Source organism: Ranitomeya imitator, chromosome 3 (genome assembly GCF_032444005.1).
Source record: "Ranitomeya imitator isolate aRanImi1 chromosome 3, aRanImi1.pri, whole genome shotgun sequence".
Taxonomy (NCBI): domain Eukaryota; kingdom Metazoa; phylum Chordata; class Amphibia; order Anura; family Dendrobatidae; genus Ranitomeya; species Ranitomeya imitator.
In genome coordinates this window covers 828,417,606-828,439,487 of record NC_091284.1, presented here as the reverse complement: position 1 = coordinate 828,439,487, position 21,882 = coordinate 828,417,606, and the positions used below count along the sequence as shown (strand labels likewise).

General features: G+C 45.4%; 1 protein-coding gene across 1 annotated transcript in view; it reads right to left on the bottom strand.

Annotated features, from left to right (window-relative positions):
• The window catches only part of LOC138671348 (piwi-like protein 1), a 136,449-nt gene extending 115,334 nt beyond the window's left edge, over positions 1 to 21,115 (bottom strand). The window contains exon 1 of the mRNA XM_069759451.1: positions 21,094 to 21,115. The gene's annotated coding sequence lies outside the window, so the exon portion shown is untranslated. The remainder of the gene's footprint in view (positions 1 to 21,093) is intronic.
• Positions 21,116 to 21,882: the final 767 nt, after the last annotated feature.

Sequence of the window (21,882 nt, the reverse complement as noted above, 5' to 3'; positions counted from 1 at the left end):
CAGAGGATTATGGGTATCACCCCTAAGGAACTTATCTAGATGTGTGGTGAGCACTTTGACCCACCAAGGGCTTCACAGAAGTTTATAATGCAGAGCTGTAAAAATAAAAAATCATATTTTTTCACAGAAATTATCTTTTCGCCCCAATTTTTTATTTTCCCAAGAGTAAGAGAAGAAATTGGACCCCAAAAGTTGTTGTACAATTTGTCCTGAGTATGCTGATACCCCATATGTGGGGGTAAACCACTGTTTGGGCGTATGGGAGAGCTCGGAAGGGAAGGAGCGCCATTTGACTTTTCAATGCAAAATTGACAGGAATTGAGATGGGACGCCATGTTGCGTTTGGAGAGCCACTGATGTGCCTAAACATTGAAACCCCCCACAAGTGACACCATTTTGGAAAGTAGACCCCCTAAGGAACATATCTAGAGGTGTGGTGAGCACTTTGACCCACCAAGGGTTCCACAGAAGTTTATAATGCAGAGCCGTAAAAATAAAACTAAAATTTTTTCCCACAAAAATTATTTTTTAGCCCCCAGTTTTGTATTTTCCCAAGGGTAACAGGAGAAATTGGACCCCAAAATTTGTTGTCCTACTTGTCCTGAGTACGCTGATACCCCATATGTTGGGGTAAACTCCTGTTTGTTGAGCACACGGGAGAGCTCGGAAGGGAAGGCGCACTGTTTTACTTTTTCAACGCAGAATTGGCTGGAATTGAGATCAGACGCCATGTCGCGTTTGGAGAGCCCCTGATGTGCCTAAACAGTGGAAACCCCCCAATTATAACTGAAACCCTAATCCAAACACACCCCTAACCCTAATTCCAACGGTAACCCTAACCAAACTTCTAACCCTGACACACCCCTAACCCTATTCCCAACCGTAAATGTAATCTAAACCCTAACCCTAACTTTAGCCCCAACCCTAACTGTAGCCTTAACTCTAGCCCTAACCCTAGCCCTAATGGGAAAATGGAAATAAATACATTTTTTTAAATTTTTCCCTAACTAAGGGGGTGATGAAGGGGGGTTTGATTTACTTTTATAGCGTTTTTTTTAGCAGATTTTTATGATTGGCAGCCGTCACACACTGAAAGACGCTTTTTATTGCAAAAAATATTTTTTGCTTTACCACATTTTGAGAGCTATAATTTTTCCATATTTTGGTCCACAGAGTCAAGTGAGGTCTTGTTTTTTGCGGGACGAGTTGACGTTTTTATTGGTAACATTTTCGGGCACGTGACATTTTTTGATCGCTTTTTATTCCGATTTTTGTGAGGCAGAATGACGAAAAACCAGCTATTCATTTCTTTTGGGGGAGGCGTTTATACCGTTCCGCGTATGGTAAAATTGATAAAGCAGTTTTATTCTTCAGGTCAGTACGATTACAGCGATACCTCATTTATATCATTTTTTTATGTTTTGGCGCTTTTATACGATAAAAACTTTTATAGAAAAAATTATTTTTGCATCGCTTTATTCTTAGGACTATAACCTTTTTTATTTTTTTGCTGATGATGCTGTATGGTGGCTCGTTTTTTGCGGGACAAGATGACGTTTTCAGCGGTACCATGGTTATTTATATCTGTCTTTTTGATCGCGTGTTATTCCACTTTTTGTTCGGCGGTATGATAATAAAGCGTTGTTTTTTGCCTCGTTTTTTTTTTTTTCTTACGGTGTTTACTGAAGGGATTAACTACCGGGCCAGTTTTATAGGTCGGGTCGTTACGGACGCAGCGATACTAAATATGTGTACTTTTATTGGTTTTTTTTTATATTATTTAGATAAAGAAATGTATTTATGGGAATAATATTTTCTTTTTTCATTATTTAGGAATTTTCTTTTTATTTTTTATTTTTTTTTTTTTTTTTTTACACATTTGGAAAAATTTTGTTTTACTTTGTCCCGGGGGGGACATCACAGATCATTGATCTGACAGACTGCACAGCACTCTGTCAGATCAGCGATCTGAGTTAGAGCACTGCAGGCTTACCAAGCGCCTGCTCTGAGCAGGCACTTGGTAAGCCACCTCCCTCCCTGCAGGACCCGGATGCCGCGGCCATTTTGGATTCAGGCCTGCTGCAGGGAGGGAGGTACGGAGACCCTCGCAGCAACGCGATCACATCGCGTTCCTCGGGGGGTCTCAGGGAAGCCCGCAGGGAGCCCCCTCCCTGCGCGATGCTTCCCTGTACCGCCGGCACACCGCGATCATGTTTGATCGCGGTGTGCCGGGGGTTAATGTGCCGGGGGCGGTCCGTGACCTCTCCTGGCACATAGTGCCGGATGTCAGCTGTGATAGGCAGCTGACACCCGGCCTCGATTGGCCGCGCTCCCCCCGTGAGCGCAGCCGATCGCGTATGACGTACTATTCCATCTGTGGGCATACGGGCCCACTCCACCTCGACGGGATAGTACGTCAGATGTCAGAAAGGGGTTAACACATTTGCCATCCACAAAATGGCTGCCACCAGCATTAACACATTTGCCATCCACTAAATGGCTGCTGTCAGCTTTAATACATTTGCCATCCACAAAATAACTGCCACCAGCATTAACACATTTGCCATCCACAAAATGGCTGCCACCAGCATTAACACATTTGCCATCCACTAAATGGCTGCTGTCAGCTTTAATACATTTGCCATCCACAAAATGGCTGCTGTCAGTATTAACACATTTGCCATCCACAAAATGGCTGCCATCTGAATTAACTGATTCGCCATCCACAAAATGTCTGCTGCCATCAGAATAAGCACATTTGCCATCCACAAAATGGCTGCTGCCAGCATTAACACATTTGTCATCCACAAAATGGCTGCTGTATCAGAATAAGCACATGGCCCATCAACAAAATGGCTGCTATTAGAATTAGCACATGGCTCTGGGCCACCATTATACGGTGGTGGCCGCTCACAGGATATATTTTTGTAATACACATAACTCAAAACTCTTTTCTTTTTATTCCTTTCCTCTTCTACCCAATTTTCTCTATACAAACTTTCAGAGACTCTTTCCCCTGCCCTAGCAATAGACAACAATCCATTATCTTCTAGGATACCTTTTTTTTTTTTTTTTTCCAAGACAATCTTCCACTCCAGGGGCTGTAACCTCCCCCTTCTGGCATTCTACACAACTTCATAAGCTTTTCACATTGTTTAACATGACTCTTCCCTTCACGAGTCGCCACTAATGTACACGGGTCTAACTTGCCATCTGAATTTGGCTTATTGCCAATACGGCAGAACTGCATTAATTTCTCCATCTTTCTATAGATATCTATATCTCTATCAAGATAACAAACACCAAACAAACAATAAGACGGGGAGATTACTCAAACCTGAGATTCTAAAGAGAACTGAGTCTGCAGCACTCAGTTCCTATTCCTTCTTGTCACGTGGTCCCTGTCTGACTTCCGTGTTCTGTACTTTACAAACCAATTATTCCCTACTTAATCAAATTATTCCTAAATTACCAGTCCCCGTGCAGAGTCAATTCACTCGATGTCACAGGGCAAAACTAAATTTATTTATTTGGCTCGAACTGAGTCATCTCACTCCAAGTTTAACGAGCCACTACACAATTTATTAGGCGGCAAACTGAGTCATCTCACTCCAAGTTAACGGGTCCCTCCTAGGCCGAGTCAATTCACTCAAGGTCCTAGTCTCCCCTATACAGAACTGAAAATCGTATCACAGGCGACAACCATGGACTGCACCACAGACAAAATGGTTTTTTTTGTTTTGTTTTTCAACACTGAAAAATTTGCTTTTTTTTTTTTTCTTTTTAAAACTCTGAAAAATCCGCTTGCTCTCTTAACTACCAGTCATATCCCCTCTTCACAACACGTAACAGGCAGTAGGCAAGTAAAACATGTGACGGTTCTTGCAATTAATTGACCAGCAGCGGAGAGACCCTTCTGCCGTCTTACAGATACCGCGAAAACCGGACACGGTCAGGCAATCTGCACAGGATACCCCGAAGGACACAGGTAAAGACTACAGATTATAAAAATCAGCAGACTTACCGTGTTCTGACAAGGAGGTGATAAGTCTCCAGGTTCGGGGTAGTCAGCGCATCCTGCTGTTCCACTCGCCGGTCCTCCGGGTTCAGGGCTCTTCCTCTGCTGGCCCTAGGTTGGGCGGCCAAATATGTTGGGTTGAACAATTAATAAAATGTTCACTTCAGTTGCCTACTCCTGGCCTAATGGATATTGATCAGGTGTACACTAAAGAAATAACATATGACACACAGTCAGATGTAAATTTTCCTAGATCAATCTATGGCTCAGCTCCAAGGGGCTTTATTCAGTCAGGACACAAGGTTATATATCCTGTTATGACCTGGTGGTTAGGACAATAATGGACCTGGTGGTTAAGAGCACACGGAAAGACCTGATAGTTATTAATAATACAGGACAAGCTCTGGGACGTGGGAACTCTGCTGACCGCAATCCCTAATCCTATCACACACACTAGAAATAGCCGTGGATTGCTCCTAACGCTCCCTATGCAACTCGTCACAGCCTAAGGAACTAGCTAGCCCTAAAGATAGAAAAATAAAGCCTACCTTGCCTCAGAGAAATTCCCCAAAGGAAAAGGCAGCCCCCCACATATAATGACTGTGAGTTAAGATGAAAATCACAAACACAGAGATGAAATAGATTTTAGCAAAGAGAGGCCCGACTTACTGAACAGACAGAGGATAGGAAAGGTAACTTTGCGGTCAGCACAAAAACTACAAAAAACCACGCAGAGGGCGCAAAAAGACCCTCCGCACCGACCCACGGTGCGGAGGCGCCCCTCTGCATCCCAGAGCTTCCAGCAAGCAAGATAAAAATCAAAATAGCAAGCTGGACAGAAAAATAGCAAACAAGAGAAAAACAAGCAGGAACTTAGCTTCTGCTGGGGCAGACAGGTCACCAAAACGATCCAGGAGTGAACTAGACCAATACTGGAACATTGACAGGTGGCATGGAGCAATGATCTAAGTGGAGTTAAATAGAGCAGCCAGCTAACGAATTAACCTCGTCACCTGTGGAAGGAAACTCAGAAGCCGCAGCCCCACTCACAGCCACCAGAGGAAGCCCATGGACAGAACCAGCCGAAGTACCATTCATGACCACAGGAGGGAGCTTGACAACAGAATTCACAACAATATCCCCTGTAAGGGGGGCTCGGTTAGCTTTAAAATGGGAGTGATCGGATGCATTCCATTGGTTAGTGGGTTGGGCAATGAGCAAGTCCATGGGAGGATCCATGAGGTCATCGGGGTGGGTTGGTCCATGAGATCATCAAGGTGGGCGTCACTGTGGGTTGGTCCATGAGGTCATCAGGGTGGGCGTTATCTTGGATATCAGCACATGGTCTGCTGATACAGGAAATACAGGAAATGGCAGCTATCTTCAGTGTCTTACTTTCATCTGAAAAAGCTTATGTAAGGTTAAACAATACATGTTATGGGTTGCTTCTCTCAACCTCTTATGTCTTGAGGTTAATTAAGTATTTGATCTTATGGCTCTCCTCAACATTAACAGAACACCCACAGTGCTACACATCGGACACACCAAATGCCTGAAGTGGATATCGAGGTGCTCAACTCAATTGTAGATGATTATAATAAATGCTTTAAACAATGGAAAATGTGGCACTCACCATCCATAAAAAAATTACTTTCTTGTGACATCAATAAACCATGCCGGTGGAGAAATCAGGATACTTTGTGGATGACTGTCGATTTGCGTGTGACAACGCTTCTACAGAGCCCAATCAATTTAATGATTTCACAAAATAGTCATTTTTTATGGATGGTGAGTGCCACTTTTTGATTTTTTAAACCCCCAGCCAACAACATTGTCGCCTTCACTGGAACAAGCCGGGATCGTACAGGCTGAATTTTGAAAGCAGCTTTGGATGTGAATGGAGTATAAGGCAAGACGTCATTAAAGAACAGCACCAGTATATTCAGATGTCTCTCAACCAGGGATGGAGATATCATTAGTGCAACTTGTTCAGCTACACAATGGCCCATTTCTACCTCCAAAGAAGGTGGAATTGTGCATTATGATGAACTATTGGGCTGGAAAGGGGCCGTACACTGTGTTCTTTCAGAGGGGCCCTTTTCTGCCTGTGTCTGCCCCAGCTCTTAACATCACCTGGTTGTACATACCAATACGAGATACCCAAATAAAGAGACATGGAAAATAACAACCCTTAATCCACCAAAAAGTGTCTTCCTAGCAAAGCATTCACCTTCCTAACAGATCCCTGTCTTCTTGCTGATTTTTTTCTGTATCCTAAAATCCATGTGTCTCCCAGATACAAATTGTTGACATAAATAGTCTTTTATAGTGCCCAGATAAATCCACAAAGAGGAGCAAATGGTCTAGACTACTTACTATGGTCTGGTGGACCTTCATACCTTGGCAGTGGTCAGTGCTGAAAGAATAACTCCATAGTAAGCCACGTGTGGAGATAAAGTCACGGCACTCACCTTATATTAAAATCCATTTTCATTATTGCATAGACCGTGTGATACAGGCATAAAATGGAGAGGACAAGTAGCACCTTCCTCTGACGCTTTCTCAAGGCACGAGACGAAATGGCCATAGTCGGGGTGCTGCTATTTTAATTGCACTGTCCTTCCAACAGAGAAAAATGATTGCAATCGATGGTGAGTGCCGTGGCTTGATCTCTACACTCAGCAGCCAGATAAATCATGTCTGGGTCCCCCAACAAAACAAGCACTTGTGCTACTTAGTGGCCTTTTATTTAGTTTCTATTACCCTTTTTTCTCGCATTTGGTTATTTGCATTATTGCCAGTGCTCTCAGTGTTGGTAGTTTTTTTTTTTACTGCAGGTTTGTGCCTGGTTTTTAATTTCTTGATATTAAAAAAAATACGGATGTGATAATTATGTTTTGCCCTTTGGCCCTGTGCCTTTTTGCTGAGATACGCTATAAAATTTTAAAAATTATAAGTTACACATTGTTATAATATGTGTTTCCTTTTTCATTTCCATTATATTTTTGTGTGCTTTTATGTAACTTTGTATTTCTCTAATTGTAAACCTGTTCTCTAATTAAACCTGTTCATAGACCTTTCCCTAGCTCTAACAGTAAAATTTAGCCTCGCGCCTAGCCCTAAAACTATTCCTAACCCTAGCAATTATCCTAATCCTAGCTATGACTAACCATCTAGCCCTAACAATAGTCGTAGTGCTAACACTAGATTTATCCTTAGTCCTATTCCAAACCCTAGCTCTAACCGTGACCCTACCAAAAGTCTTAACCCTAGCTCTAGCCCTAGCGCTAACACTAGTCCTAAACCTAGCCATAGTCTTACCTGTAGCCCTAGCCCTTAAATTGGTACTTACCATTGCTTTTACCCTAGCCCTAACACTAGCCCTAGTCCTAACCCTAGCTATAATCCTAATCCTAATTTTAATCCTAGCCTTAACACTGATCCTTAGCATAGTTCTAACCCTAGCCCTAACAATAGCTCTAGTCCTAACCCTAGCTCTAACCCTAGCCCTTACAATAGCTCTAGTCCTAACCCTAGCTCTAACCCTAGCCCTAACAATAGCTCTAGTCCTAACCCTAGCTCTAACCCTAGCCCTAACAATAGCTCTAGTCCTAACCCTAGCTCTAACCCTAGCCCTAACAATAGCTCTAGTCCTAACCCTAGCTCTAACCCTAGCCCTAACAATAGCTCTAGTCCTAACCCTAGCTCTAACCCTAGCCCTAATAATAGCTCTAGTCCTAACCTTAGCTCTAACCCTAGCCCTAACCCTAGCCCTAACAATAGCTCTAGTCCTAACCCTAACCCTAACAATAGCTCTAGTCCTAACCTTAGCTCTAACAATAGCTCTAGTCCTGACCCTAGCTCTAACCCTAGCCCTAACAATAGCTCTAGTCCTAACCTTAGCTCTAACCCTAGCCCTAACAATAGCTCTAGTCCTGACCCTATCTCTAACCCTAGCCCTAACAATAGCTCTAGTCCTAACCTTAGCTCTAACCCTAGCCCTAACAATAGCTCTAGTCCTAACCCTAGCCCTAACAATAGCTCTAGTCCTAACCCTATCCCTAACAATAGCTCTAGTCCTAATCCTAGCCCTAACAATAGCTCTAGTCCTGACCCTAGCTCTAACCCTAGCCCTAACAATAGCTCTAGTCCTAACCCTAGCTCTAACCCTAGCCCTAACAATAGCTCTAGTCCTAACTAGCTCTAACCCTAGCCCTAACAATAGCTCTAGTCCTAACCCTAACAATAGCTCTAGTCCTAACCCTAGCCCTAACAATAGCTCTAGTCCTAACCTTAGCTCTAACCCTAGCCCTAACAATAGCTCTAGTCCTGACCCTAGCTCTAACCCTAGCCCTAACAATAGCTCTAGTCCTAACCCTAGCCCTTACAATAGCTCTAGTCCTAATCCTAGCTCTAACCCTAGCCAGGGGCGTAATTACCACGGTCGCAGAGGTCGCCATTGCGACCGGGCCCATCTGGTCAGGGGCCCGGAAGAGGTCCGAAGCACCCGACATCATGTTGCAGTGCAGGAGATTTCTCCCTCACAGCAACAGTCCGAGGCGTATCTAGGGGGAGCGGTCAGCCAGGGCATGTGAGAGAAAGGATTCGGAAGCAGCTCCGGTCAGCACGGTGAGACAGAGCTTCTCCTGACCTCTGCAGCCGGGGACAGAAGGCAGGGGGGAAGTGCGTGACAGGCAGAGCTTCTGTGAGCAGGAGATGCTGAGGAGCTGCACATTTATATCAGCCTCCCCTTTGTGTGTGTGATCTGTAGTGTGTACGTGTGTGTGATCTGTAGTGTGTGCATGTGTGTGATCTGTAGTGTGTGCATGTGTGTGATCTGTAGTGTGTGCATGTGTGTGATCTGTAGTGTGTACGTGTGTGTGATCTGTAGTGTGTGTGTGTGATCTGTAGTATGTGTGTGTGATCTGTAGTGTGTGCGTGTGAGTGTGTGTGTGATCTGTAGTGTGTGTGATCTGTAGTGTGTACGTGTGTGTGTGATCTGTAGTGTGTGCGTGTGTGTGTGATCTGTAGTGTGCGCATGTGTGTGTGATCTGTAGTATGTGTGTGTGTGATCTGTAGTGTGCGTGATCTGTAGTGTGTGTGTGTGATCTGTAGTGTGTGCATGTGTGTGTGATCTGTAGTGTGTGTGTGTGTGATTTGTAGTGTGTACGTGCATGTGTGTGATCTGTAGTGTGTGTGATCTGAAGTGTGTATGTGGGCGTGTGTGATCTGTAGTGTGTGCGTGTGTGTGATCTGTAGTATGTGTGTGTGTGATCTGTAGTGTGTGCGTGTGTGTGTGATCTGTAGTGTGTGCGTGTGTGTGATCTGTAGTGTGTGTGTGTGATCTGTAGTATGTGTGTGTGATCTGTAGTGTGCGCGTGTGTGTGTGATCTGTAGTATGTGTGTGTGTGATCTGTAGTGTGCGTGTGTGTGATCTGTAGTGTGTGTGTGTGTGTGTGTGTGAGATCTGTAGTGTGTGCATGTGTGTGTGATCTGTAGTGTGTGTGATTTGTAGTGTGTACGTGCATGTGTGTGATCTGTAGTGTGTGTGATCTGTAGTGTGTGTGTGTGATCTGTAGTATGTGTGTGCGTGTGTGTGTGATCTGTAGTGTGTGCGTGTGTGTGATCTGTAGTATGTGTGTGTGATCTGTAGTGTGTGCGTGTGTGTGTGATCTGTAGTGTGTGCGTTTGTGTGATCTGTAGTATGTGTGTGATCTGTAGTGTGTGCGTGTGTGTGTGATCTGTAGTGTGCGCGTGTGTGTGTGATCTGTAGTATGTGTGTGTGATCTGTAGTGTGTGTGTGTGATCTGTAGTGTGTGTGTGTGTGTGTGATCTGTAGTGTGTGCATGTGTGTGTGATCTGTAGTGTGTGTGATCTGTAGTGTACGTGCGTGTGTGTGATCTGTAGTGTGTGATCTGTAGTGTGTGCGTGTGTGTGATCTGTAGTGTGTGCGTGTGTGTGATCTGTAGTATGTGTGTGATCTGTAGTGTGTGTGTGTGTGATCTGTAGTATGTGTGTGTGTGATCTGTAGTATGTGTGTGTGATCTGTAGTGTGTGTGTGTGTGATCTGTAGTGTGTGTGTGTGTGATCTGTAGTGTGTGTGTGTGTGATCTGTAGACGCCAATACAGTTCAAAGCATTCCCCTCTGACACTGCGGGTGCGTGATGACATCACTTCATCGCGCACCCGCTCTCTGCAGGACCCAGGCAGTGCAGCATCTGCACAGGTGATGGCGGCCACCATATTGGCAGAGCCTGTGGTGGCTGCTGGGTCCGAGGAACATTCGGCTCCAGATCTGGCGGGGGGCACGTGGACCGATCCACCTAGGAGGGGCATGCGGCAGCCACTCAGCCATGTGGAGGATCCAGGGATGAATATGGAGGTGTACAGAACCAGCGGCAGTGAGGTGTGTCTGCTGCCCGGGTGTCGCCGTCTTCGGCCCCAGCATCTCCGGCCTCCTGTGACACCAGCCCCGTTTCCTCCCTGCTCTCCCGTGCCCCATGTCCTCGTAGCTCCCCAGGTTCAGGTCATTGTGCTCCTCCAGGCCCCGTATGCTCCTTGTCACTCCTCCCCTGGTCCCCCAATGCTCCCCATCTCCCATGCCCTGAGTTCTCCTGCTCCCTCCATGCATTCCCAGCCCCTTGTCCCCATGTGACCCGTCTGCCCTTCTCTCAAGTCTCCCCTGTCCCCTTTCTCACCGTGTGTTCCCCATCTACCCTGTCCTCGTAATCCCTGTGCCCCCTTCTTCCCTGGTCCCAAGTCTCCCCCTGTCCCTTTGCAACTCCGTCTACTTGCGTCCCTATCTACTCTGCCCTAAGAGTCCCCTTGTGTCCTCTTGTGCCTGTCTCCCTTGCCCCCTAGTCCCCGTGTGTCCCCTTGTGTCCTTCTCTTCTTCCTGGTCCCCATAAGTCCCCTTGTTCTTGTGTCCCTTGTTCCCGTGTGTAGCCTTGTGTCAGTCTCCCTTGCCCACTAGTCCCTGTTTGTCCCCTTGTGCCTGTCTCCTTTGTCCCCTTGCACATGAGTCCCTTGTCCCTGTGTGTCCCCTTTTGTCAGTCTCCCTTGCCCACTAGTCCCCTTGTGCCCTTCTCCCCTGCCTCCTAGCCCGCATGTGTCCCCTTGTGCCTGTCTTCCTTGCTCCCTAGCCCCCGTGTCACCATTGTGCCCATCTCCCTTAGCCCCCTTGTGTCCTTCTCCCCTGCCCCATAGTCACCATTTGCCCGTGTCTTTCTCACTGCACCTGTATGGAGTGGCTGCATTATACTATGAGGGGGGCTGCATTATATTCTATGGGGTTACATTATATTGTATGGTGGGGCTGCATTATACTTTTGTGGGGTGGTTGCATTAAACTCTGTGGGGCGGCTGCATTATACTATATATGGGCTGCGTTATACTGTATCGAGGACTACGGGGAATACATTATACTATGTTAAATACTATGGGGTGCATTATACTATGAGAAATGAATTGTACGACTTGGATGACGATGGCGGTGCATTATACTATATGGAGCACTATGAGGAGCGTATTATACTATATGGAGGACTGAGCAGTGTATTTTAATATATGGAGGACTATGAGGAGTGTATAATACTATATGGAGGACTGAGGAGTGTATTATACTATATGGAGGACTATGAGGGGTGCATTATACCATATGGGGCACTATGAGCAGTGTAGTATACTATATGGAGGACTGAGGAGTGTAGTTTACTATATGGAGGACTGAGCAGTGTATTACACTATATGGAGCACTATGAGGAGTGTATTTTAATATATGGAGGACTACGAGGAGTGTATAATACTATATGGAGGACTATAGGGAGTGTATTATACTATTGTATTATACGGAGGACTATGGAGAGTGTATTATACTATACGAATGACAATGGAGAGTGTATTATACTATATGGATGACTATGAACTTTGCAGTATATTATATAGAGGACTAGGGGGGTGCATTATATTATAAGGAGTACTATGGGGGTGCATTATACTTCATATATGGATCCCCATGACTTCTATGTAAGCCCCTGATGAGTATAATGGTTTATTTTCTTTTATAAATTACATAACAATGGCAGTATGGGGGACAGATATATACCAGGATGGGGCACCGGATAGTTACGCCACTGAGGTCACTATACAACTTTGCAGAAAAGCTATAGTGTGCGAAATGAATAGGGAAAATCTGAATTTGGGTGGAAAATATTTTTGCATGGTTGGGGGGGCCCCATTTGAAAGTTTGCATCGGGGCCCATAACTTTCTAGTTACGCCACTGACCCTAGCCCTAACAATAGCTCTAGTCCTAACCCTAGCTCTAACCCTAGCCCTAACAATAGCTCTAGTCCTAACCCTAGCTCTAACCCTAGCCCTAACAATAGCTCTAGTCCTAACCCTAGCTCTAACCCTAGCCCTAACAATAGCTCTAGTCCTAACCCTAGCTCTAACCCTAGCCCTAACAATAGCTCTAGTCCTAACCCTAGCCCTAACAATAGCTCTAGTCCTAACCCTAGCCCTAATAATAGCTCTAGTCCTAACCTTAGCTCTAACCCTAACCCTAACAATAGCTCTAGTCCTAACCTTAGCTCTAACCCTAGCCCTAACAATAGCTCTAGTCCTGACCCTAGCTCTAACCCTTGCCCTAACAATAGCTCTAGTCCTAACCTTAGCTCTAACCCTAGCCATAACAATAGCTCTAGTCCTAACCCTAGCCCTAACAATAGCTCTAGTCCTAACCCTAGCCCTAACAATAGCTCTAGTCCTAACCCTAGCCCTAACAATAGCTCTACATTTCAAAAACCTGACCGGCACATCCAAACATAGACTAAGTGTGAACAGGTGCTGAACCTAGAGTCGCCAACTCGTATATAGTTAAGTAAATAAGGCAGCACACTGCAGCGCTAGAACATGCAAACTTGAAATATGAAATTTGAACTGCATTACTGCACTAGAAATATGAAAAATGAGAGCGTTTAGCGCATAAAAATGGCCAATTTTATGTGTACCTGCTGTCCAATACCCCTCCACAGAGAGAGAGAATTTTAGTCTAGGAAGAGGTTTCACATGTACCCATTCAGATGGAGACGTTTATTCTCAGCGAGGTAAGGCAAGTGTAGGACCTGGTATAAGAGAGATGCCGTAAAGGGGCTACCAGGTACACATAAAATTGGCCATTTTTATGCGCTAAACGCTCTAATTTTTCATATTTCTAGTGCAGTAATGCGGTTCAAATTTCATATTTCAAGTTTGCATGTTCTAGCGCTGCAGTGTGCTGCCTTATTTACCTAACAATAGCTCTAGTCCTAATCCTAGGTCTAACCCTAGCCCTAACAATAGCTCTAGTCCTAACCCTAGCTCTAACCCTAGCCCTAACAATAGCTCTAGTCCTAATTCTAGCTCTAACCCTCGCCCTAACAATAGCTCTAGTCCTAACCCTAGCTCTAACTCTAGCCCTAACAATAGCTCTAGTCCTAACCCTAGCCCTAACAATAGCTCTAGTCGTAACCCTAGCCCTAACAATAGCTCTAGTCGTAACCCTAGCTCTAACCCTAGCCCTAACAATAGCTCTAGTGCTAATCCTAGCTCTAACCCTATCCCTAATTTGGTCTTAATTCTAGCTCTAACCGTCATTCTAACCATAGAAAGGGTTGGAAAAAATGTAATAAAATGAAAAATGTATCATTGGGGACACCATTTTAAATTTGGGCGGTCTCACCCAACAGACTTCTGTCTATCCTTTCTCAAAATTACAAGTGAGAGAAGAAACAGAAAAGTGGAAGAGCTCAATGCAGCACAGCAGTGTACGTGATTCAATACTGACTTGCCCAGCCTCTGCTATTTAGATTTTTGTCTATGCAGAGCGCAGCAGCCGACGACAGTCTCTTCTTAAGAGCTGCGCTCTGCATAGGAACTGGTGGCTGCGAACAAGATGACAAAGTAGCTGCATTACTCATTTAGCGCATTGGCCACCCGTTGGCCATACAATGTGCCCATGTGCTGCTCCAAGAGGAGGTAATCCTGCTTGCTGCTGGTTCATTTGACTTTAACGTTTTTAGCGGCATAGTCACAGATTTGTTGATTCATGCTGTAAGGAGATGGACATACTGCCATGTTCCCCCTTGAGTAACAAGTGTGATGTTGTGCTGTGTAATGTGATGTAATACATTATGATGTTTGTAGGTTTAATGATCTGCATCCTTAGTAATAGAATCTTGCTCTGTCCAGCAACAGGTAGAGACAGAGTTAATGGTTGTAACTAGCCCAGGATGGAGGGGCTATGTGGGAAGGCAGTGGGGAACTTCTTGATAGAATCTCAGACAGGGCCCAGCTTGGAGATGTAGCAGACCTCAGGCCTGATGGTTGGCAGATCCGCATGTAATGGGTGATCGTGTGGCAAGAGGGAGACCTGAGTGACAGTAAGATTCCAAGGAGAATAAAGACACAGTGAGAACCCCGATTACAGGCAGGAGATTCAATAACAATGGAAAGAAAGGACACGGACAAAGGCCTAGAGCGGGACAGTGTGGAGTCTTAGAGCAGAGAGGTAATGAGAGACCAGTGAAGGAGGCCAAAAGGAAGATAATTTACATGGGATTGAAGCAATAAACTGTCTATACCAAGTGGCCGCCATGTTGGGACACAAACACTCCTAAGGAGAAGAGAGACGCATTGCAACGAGATGGAGTTTGACTCTTGCTGACTGGCCTGAAGAATTGACTGGCTGACTGGACTGAGGGATCGTACCTTCGCATCCCACCCTGTGGGGTCCCCATTAGTCAGCCGGGAACTGAGAGCAGCTGTGTGGGGGGCCACAGGGTTACAGAGGAAGATGGAAGCTCCTGAGATAGTTTGTAGGTCAATAGTGAGAACTGGAAGAAGGCTGGAGAGAGGCAGCGTAACATCATATGTGAAGTAAAAGTGTTCATTTCTGCATAATGCTAAAGAAACAACCATGAAGCTTATATCCTACTATTTGTTGTACATAATACGCACTAAGTAATTGTTCAGTAAAAGACTTTGTGTAAAGTGGTCGTCTCCATCATTGAACCTTACAACACCTGGTCCTGGCCAGCCGTAGTCACCGGCATCATGCGGCCTGCACAGGCATAATGGCTTCACAGCACAAGTTCACACACCCAGCCAGGACCCTCATCTTCATGTAAAGGCCTGAAAGATGAGTACCTCACTCACGGCTACGTCACAGCACCATATGCCTTCTGAAAATGTGCTACAGATGAAGCCCCTTGGTTCAGTATCGGGACAAAGACTCATCTATTGTAGATGCGGGAAAGATGTGGACACCGACTCACCAGTAGGCACAAACCATAATTAACCCCACGGTTCGTGACTCTTCTGTACCCATTTTTTTCATCTTTGCCCCATTTATCAAGTATTTTTCTGTTTATCATTTGGATATTAGAACATTCATTTACGAACTGGTCATAAAGGAACGCTGCAATGGGAACATTGGTGCTGGGTGTGCGCTGATGCGGCTATCATGGTGTGAAATGAAATGGTGTAGTGTCCAAAGTGATGAGATTGGCTTGTAAATTGGGCACTCCGAAGATTCTTGATCTTCACTTGGGCAAGTTTCTCAGAAGGAAGAAGTGAGATAGCTATGAGGCGAGATTTGGCACATCATGGGTTTTATCTGACAGTCCACTAGGCATGGTGGTAGGCAAGGACCTTATGGCAGAGACCGATTCCTTAGCTTTGGCCTCTTGAGGATGTAGCAGTTTTGCACTGGACAATAGTGGGTCATGCCTTTGGATTATTTTGGGAACATTGGATGGAGCTGACCAAAATAGGTTTGGACATTTTCATTGTTGACTTACAGGAGAACCTGGAGATAAAAGTCTTCATGATGTGCGGGGAAAGACACCTGGTGAGATGTGTCATTATGGCTGGGGAAACCTGTTTGCGATCTTTAAAGTGGGCAAAGTCGGGGATTATTTAAGTAAAGTTACTAATGTTGAAAAGTTGTTGAGTCCTGTTGTATTTAGCCACTTTTTTTTCAAAGCTCAATTTCAGGAAAATCTCTGTGCTCCAAGAAATGAAGACCAGATACTTCATTTCACATAAGAACAGATCTGTAATGTTAGGAAAAAAGGGTGTTTATTTCTATTTGGGGGGTTCCCACTATTATGAAATGGCATAAGTTATTGAATAGTTATTGAATAGGAGCCATCGCCTAATCAATTCAGTCTCCTGCCTACTTTCACGAGAAATCAGTGCTGTACCGCCAATGGGGGCAGACCGTGAAAGCTGACGGGCCGTCAGTTTGGGAGTCACTTTTAACTCCAACTTTTCCTGATATCTGCCGTATATGTCCTGCAGAAGGTGGGAGGATCTGTATGGAGAAGCCTCAGCTCAGCCTGGTAAATGCAGTGGTTGGAGCAGGTTTTAACCCCTTAGATGTGGAGGCACTTGAGTGGTTAGATTGGGTGAGAGACCTCGGAGAACACATTCAGCCCCTGTGATCCTGGAAATCCAATGAGTTGTTTAAAGGCAGCCAAGAGCCCATAGCATAGTTCCCATTTCAGGCCTATCCTTTGGGACCCTTGGATTTCATTCTATATTCCTTGGTTGGGGGTAATTGGGCGATGGAGACTGCCAAATTCTAAAGCCCATGTGATGGGCTTTCATTATTCTATGGGTAATATGACATTGTGACACAAAGTATAATGTGCCAACATAAAAAAGTATAATAACACTAGTAATGGTAGAAATAATAATAATAATAAAATAACAATAATAATAAAAAATGCATTAAGAATAAAAACGTATCACTTAAAGGGGATATGGGAAAAGAATTATAAAAAAAAAAACCTCAAAAACTAAAATAAATGAGTGAAAAACAATAAACAAAATCCTTAAAAAAGAATACTATAAATGTGAGTATAAAAAGTTTGCTATGCTTAGATTTTGTAAAAACAAAAATAGCGACACATATAAGATATTCCTTCAGTTGCAAAAGCGCAAACAATAGAATTATTGGACTGCCTAGCATGAAATGCGAAAACTATAAAAAAAAACCTAGAAACTAAACATTATTGTATTTGTCATCCAGAAATGGTGATTATAAAACAATTCTTCTTACATTAAACAAAACTTCATAGAGCTATGATGGAAAAGTAGCCCGAATATGTAAAGGAAGCACAACGTCCCTGTTTCTAAATGTACTTGGAGCGTCACTCATTTCATTGTCATTTATTTTATTATTTTTTTTATTACTTTTTGTTGATTTTGATCGTTCATCTTCTACTAATCACCATCATTACTTGGCTCCTGTAATTGTGCGCTTCTTGTAGAAGCCTTTGTGCTAATTAATAGGATCTCTCCGGGGTCAGGAGTCGTCACCATAAGCAGATGAGCTTCTTTCCTGAGGCCGTTATTCTCCCTCTTGGCCCCGGGCCGCTCGCACCTCTTACATCTTGATGAAACGTGTTGTTTACTGCTCAGCGACTGGAGATAATTCGAGTCTCATCAGTGCGAGACTAATGGAGAAAATATTGTCATTAGCGGCTGTTATCCTAATGAATACCGGAGGGGAGACGTGGAGCGCGCAGCGTCCCTCGGGTAACGGCTCACTTAGTTTCCTTCCCTCGTGTTCCTGATCATAAATTTGTAAAGTACGATGTGAAATGTTAGATGAGACCCTTCCATGGCAGTGACTGTCCTACCGGGGGCCGGAACTGGACCATGACTTGCAATGAGCTTGGGGCCAAGACTAGGGTTAGGACTAGGGTTGGGGAAAGGGCTAGGGTTAGACTTGGTGCTAGCATTAGTTATTGTCCTGTACCCAGAGACGTAGGGAGGGATTCTCATACAGGATGAAAGACTTATAATGACGAAGATAGAGCCTAGTGCTAATGGAGGACAATGCTGTTACTACATAACAATCACTAAGACCGATATTACCGCCAAACAGTGACCATAGGAAGGTACCAGCTCTGCAAACGGTACAAGATATTACTGTACAGTTATAGATAACTAGCTGTTCCCAGCAGCTAACGCTCGGCATGCTCATTGCTATCTAATTAACACTGCTGGTGATTAAACTAAAGTAAATAATGACAACATTCAATAAAGCCTCGTGTGGTAATGTGGGCGGACGGAGCCTCGTGTGGTAATGTGTGGGGCGGAGCCTCGTGTGGTAATGTGTGGGGACGGAGCCTCGTGTGGTAATGTGCGGGGGCGGAGCATCATGTGGTAATGTGCGGGGGCGGAGCCTCGTGTGGTAATGTGCGGGGACGGAGCCTCGTGTGGTAATGTATGGGGACGGAGCCTCGTGTGGTAATGTGTGGGGACGGAGCCTCGTGTGGTAATGTGTGGGGACGGAGCCTCGTGTGGTAAAGTGTGGGGACGGAGCCTCGTGTGGTAATGTGTGGGGACGGAGCCTCGTGTGGTAATGTGTGGGGACAGAGCATCGTGTGGTAATGTGTGTGGACAGAGCCTCGTGTGGTAATGTGGGGGAACTGAGCCTTGTGTGATTATGTGTGGGGACGGAGCCTCGTGTGGTAATGTGTGGGGGCTATGTGTGGTTATGTGGTGGGGGGCAGGATTATGTGTGGTGATGTGTTATGAATAGGTAATTCAGAACCACAATGGACCTTGAAGTTCAGAGCACACAAAGTGACCTGACAATAACCAAAAAACATAAAACGAGCTCTGAGACGTGGGAACTCTGCTGACCGCAATCCCTAATCCTATCACACCACACTAGAGGTAGCCGTGGATTGCGCCTAACGCTCCCTATGCAACTTGGCACAGCCTGAGAAACTAGCTAGACCTGAAGATAGAAAAATAAGCCTACCTTGCCTCAGAGAAATTCCCCAAAGGAAAAGGCAGCCCCCCACATATAATGACTGTGAGTTAAGATGAAAATACAAACACAGGGATGAAATAGATTTTAGCAAAGTGAGGCCCGACTTACTGAATAGACCGAGGATAGGAAAGATTGCTTTGCGGTCAACACAAAAACCTACAAACAACCACGCAGAGGGGCAAAAAGACCCTCCGCACCGACTAACGGTACGGAGGTGCTCCCTCTGCGTCTCAGAGCTTCCAGCAAGCAAGAAAAACAAATATAGCAAGCTGGACAGAAAATATAGCAAACAAAAGTAGCACAAGCAGAACTTAGCTTATGCTGGGAGACAGGCCACAGGAACGATCCAGGAGGAAGAAAGACCAATACTAGAACATTGACTGGAGGCCAGGATCAAAGCACTAGGTGGAGTTAAATAGAGCAGCACCTAACGACTTAACCTCATCACCTGAGGAAGGAAACTCAGAAGCCGCAGTACCACTCACATCCACCAACGGAAGCCCATAGATAGAATCAGCCGAAGTACCACTTGTGACCACAGGAGGGAGCTCGACCACAGAATTCACAACAGTGATGTGGTTGGGGGGGCAGGATTATATGTGGTGATATAGTGGGGGGCGGGATTATGTGCGGTGATGTGGTGGGGGGGCTGGATTATGTGTGGTGGTGGGCGGGCAGGATTATGTGTGGTAATGTGGTGGGGGCGGGATTGTGTGTGGTGATGTGGTGGGGGGCGGGATTGTGTGGTGATGTGGTGCAGATTGTGTGGTAATTTTGTGTGTGGTGGGGGGCGGGATTGTGTGTGGTGATGTGGTGCGGATTGTGTGTGGTGATGTGGTGTGGTGTGGATTGTGTGTAGTAATGGAGTGGGGGGCGGGATTATGTGTGGTGATGTGTGGGGGGCGGAGCTACTGTGCAGGTGGCGGGATTAGCGAGTAATCACGATGCCTCTTATATATATAGATGACTCACAGGTGACTTTCCTTCTTTCACTTTTCAATTATTTTCCATCTGCCCAGACCACCACGAAGACTTCTTCTTCCAGCCATGGTTTGTATCCACAGAGATTGCAACACAGAGACATTTGACTTCACATTTCCAGCACCGTCCTCATCTATTTCTACACAAACTCCCCATCCTGACGATACTTCCGATTTTGTGACTATTGCCACCCCTTGTTGTTAAATACCCTAAATTCTGTATTCAAAAAGCATTTGTGTCATCAATAAGCTGTGAGTCGCCGTGGTGCACTACACGTATCTGTGTGACTGGTGCCTTATACAAGTCTTATCCATGTGCATCTATAATACTAACCCTTCCCCTCAGGATGGTCGGTGTGGGACTAGATGCTCATCAGCACGTTGCACCTTTGTTACCGTTATCTGTTTTCATGGGGAATTGTTGCGTCCTGCAGTTTACTGGTGTTGTGACCAGGTATTGGTAACTATGGGCATTTTTTGTGCCTCACAAAATATCATAAGGGTCCCCGAGTGTCCTCCCATTAAACGAACCTGATCGACAATATTGAAGTCGTCCGTTCTTGTTTCCCGGCCTCTTTACACCAGCTGAGGAACAATGATGGACACAGAATGATCAATCTGTCCCCATACAGTATCATCTTATCAACAGCACGTCTACAGTTTGCACCGGGCGATGTGCTGCTGAGAACAAGGATTTCTGCTCCGGCATAAATAGTCCAATCACTCGATCAATGAGCTCCTGGGATTTATAAATGTGCACGCTACATACATATAACATGTGTGACACACAGTGTATGCTACACACACATAGCACGCATGCATGTATACATTTAGCACATACACACATGTATACAGAGCACGTACGTACACATATATGTATACAGAGCACATACGTACACATATATGTATACAGAGCACGTACGTACACATATATGTATACAGAGCACATACATACATACACATTGTAAGATTGCTCTTACTAACGGGTAGGGGATTACTCGCTTGGCACGGGATTGACGTACTCGGGCACGATTTTTTCAAACAAAACAGTCCATACGGTTTATTTTGTACAGCATAAACCGCATCGTAAGCCAAGTTGCATATCACTGTCTTACATGTAGTCCATTCGTTAACACATTACCTTCACATTAAGTCTCAGAACCTTAGTCTGTGGCAACTAAACACGCTGGTCCTCCTGACCAGTTGCCGTGGGTTACCACACAGTTCATAGAACACAATAAGGACCAACAGTCTATGAAGGTACCTTACGGGAGCTCCTGCTCCACCAGCTGACTCCTTGTCAGTCCTCTCTTCTGGAGAAGCTGCCAAACGGGGATCACCAACTTGCCTTTGCGGCATATCTCAGTCAGTCCAGACCCACCGAGGACTGTAGCTTCCCCAAGTTCCACTGCTCTGCTCAGGGATCCAGTCCTACTCCCAGGACCTCCCACGCTAGCATGTGCTTTCCAGGAAGCAACACAGGCTTCCACAGGTCACTCATACACAGGGGCCCTCTGCAGTGTCCAGCCAGGACACATGGAAGTCTGCCCAGACTTGCAGACTCCCAAACACTCACTACCATGTGCTAACACACCTCCTTTAGGTAGCCTGTAACCACACCCACAGGTGAGGTAACATCACATGCACTGGTCACATGATCATGACATCACTGCAGGTCCTCAAACACCTGCAGGGAAAAAGATACAGTGAGCACCCCCACTCAGAGTGAGGTATGTGGGTAGCCAGACCCTCCCATCTCTCATAGCTACCCGCAACCCGGACCCAGGTGCACTAAATGACATCTTCAGTGCTCACGCGCTCTAAAGACAAGATACTCCGGGTTGCATCGCAGGGAGCATCCATCCCTGTGACACATACCTCCCATTAACCACAATTCCAGACACTGTCTCACCATCACATCCATGCACACAATTGCCACGCACGGCCTCAATACGCCTCCGTGCGCATACTGGGGAGACCATGCAGCGCCCCCTACCTGTTACAGGGGTCACTGCATCACAACATATATGTATACAGAGTACGTACGTACACA